This window comes from Montipora foliosa, chromosome 1, assembly GCF_036669935.1.
Source record: "Montipora foliosa isolate CH-2021 chromosome 1, ASM3666993v2, whole genome shotgun sequence".
Lineage (NCBI taxonomy): Eukaryota > Metazoa > Cnidaria > Anthozoa > Scleractinia > Acroporidae > Montipora > Montipora foliosa.
Window position 1 is genome coordinate 47,417,925 of NC_090869.1, and position 2,500 is coordinate 47,420,424.

A 2,500-nucleotide genomic window follows, 5' to 3' on the forward strand; every position below is an offset into this window, starting at 1 on the left:
TGGAGGTTAAGCTATAAAGCCACCCCAGATGTCCCACACATGTGGTACATCCAAGTATATGTTTTTTTTTTTTTTTTTTTTTTACATAACTGGAAGTACATGTCCTGGTTATTTGCGGTAAATCTAAGGTCTTGTCCCATTTTGCTGAACGCGTCAAGCATCACGGAACGGTGTATAATACGACACATAATAGAGAGTGAATATGCTCTGGAGAGGTTATTCCGATACACAAATATATAATTATGCAGGCTAAAAATGCGAATAAAAATAATAATAATAAAATTCCACCACGTTAAAGGAGGCTCGAGGGTTTTCCACAGGTAACAGTGGTTCTCTAATGGAAAGGAATTGCAACAATGGCGATCCTTTTAGCAGGGAAACGATTTGGCAATTACGTAGCTGAAGGCACGTGCAAGTGCCAAAACAAATCTACTGACTCGTTTTACTGGTTCAAATTTAATTTATTCGTCTCTTGCGCTGGACTCACTCAAAGAAACTAACGGTTGCTCGGAGTGGTTTCTCTCTCGGGAAGCGTAGAAGAAACCAACTGCTCGCAGGGTACACCAAAGTGGAAGTAAGAACAATTTAGGCCTGAATGGGATCTAAAGAAAACCTCCACTAAAACAAATTAAAACAACAAAGACATATAAGATCTACGCCACAACTGAAAGAATCTCATTGTACACTCTCTGACACTCTTTAGTTAAACCAATTTGTTTGTCGTTCCAAAACATTTGTTCAATCGCCTTTTGTCCCAAGCATTAATTTATCAATCGAACCTATGTTCAATCGGCCATTTGTGCCATACATTCTGCTCTGTGAACCGAACCAGTGTGTTCATTACGCCAGTTTGTTAAACACCTTGTCTTACGAACAAGAATTTTCAAACACTTTATCGCTGATCAGCGTATTCATTCACAACTATTGAAAGAGTTAATTAATTTCTTGACGCAGTGTTCCGTCGTCAAGCTTCAGTGACTTTCAGCGTAGTCATTTCAGCCATAGTTTTGGTTGAGGGCGTACAAATACTGGCCATAACTCTCGTTGCTATGAAGTGTGAAATGCACACTTCAGCAGAAGGCCTTATTAAAATGAAATTTTGAAAGTTCGAGAGCTGAGATGAATACATTTCGACAGTGCTACATTTTGTACGCTGCAACAACAAAAGACTACATGCTCAGGGGGCAAACATAAGTTTCATACCAATAGAAATTTATGAACGAAATGATATATGAAATGAATGATATACTGAACTGTAGATATGAAATCAAGTGAAGCTATGATCCTCGCAGTTATGGACGCAATTTTAGCAATTCCGTCCAGAAGCCTGAAAAATCCAGGACTTCAACATGGCTTGAACCCGTGACCTCGCGATGGGCCTAGAAACAAATATCCCAGTTTTTTCCCTAAAAATCCCTTCAAAAATCTCTAAATATCCCAAAAAAGATTTAAAATCCCTAAATATCCCCAAACGTCATCTTCAATGGAAATTGAACTCACTGAAACTTCACTTGGCTCCTCCACCATGTTTGAAACTAACTTCCCTTGCAATGATGGGAGGCATTAGAAATAGGAAACCCCGATGCCCAATTGGATTGCAGTCTAGCAGTCAACAATGGGACAAAATTATTATTTCATAGGAACTTTAAATAAAGCGGCAAAGAAAATGCAACATTTTTTCTTCAAAATCATTTTAAAATCTCCCACAAATCCCACTTTTTTTCTAAAAATCCCCAAACTTTCTAATAATCTCCTAATGCTCTTAAAATTCTAAAATAATCCAGCTTTTGTGACTAGGCCTACCTCGCGACACCGGTGCGACGCTCTAACCAACTGAGCTATGAAGCCACTGACGTTGGAAGCTGGTCATTTTTGGGTTATAATTTTCCAGGGGATCATGGATTCACTTGATTTCATATCCGTATTTCATACATCGTTCATTGATCCATTCCTCACGGGAAAATTAGAACCCACAAATGACCATTTCCCAAAATCAGGGGGTTCATAGGTTAGTTTGTTAGAGCGTCGCACCGGTGTCACCAGGTCACATGTTCAAACCCCGTTGAAGTCTTCAATTTTTCAGGCTTCTCTATGCAACTGCTAAAAGGATCATAACTACGAGGATCATAACTTCAATTAATAGGAATCTGCCACTTACAGTTTAGTTCTGACAAATGTTAATACATTTTCCAGGCTTTCATGTCGCTGCTACTATAGTATCGCTTATAACTGCGATAATCATCTCAAGTTTTAACAGGTGATACGTATTTGGAGGGTAGGGTTGATTCCACCAATGTGTTACAGTGAGTTCGGTTTGCGAATTTAGTCCAAATCAACTTTATAGCTATATTTTAAATTTAAAAACATGTTTCGACAGAAACGTCTGTCATCTTCAGTTTAAATTACAAAGTACAGAGTTGAATATATAGTGCGACCAAAATGCTAATTAGCTGTAAGAAAACATGACAATGTAAAAGATTACAAAGAAATTTTTAAATTA

The 2,500-nt window shown here is 38.0% G+C and overlaps 1 protein-coding gene across 1 annotated transcript in view; it reads left to right on the plus strand.

The window, feature by feature from the left end:
- Positions 1 to 2,500, plus strand: part of LOC137999866 (papilin-like) — a 20,218-nt gene that overhangs the window by 10,373 nt on the left and 7,345 nt on the right. The window lies entirely within an intron of this gene.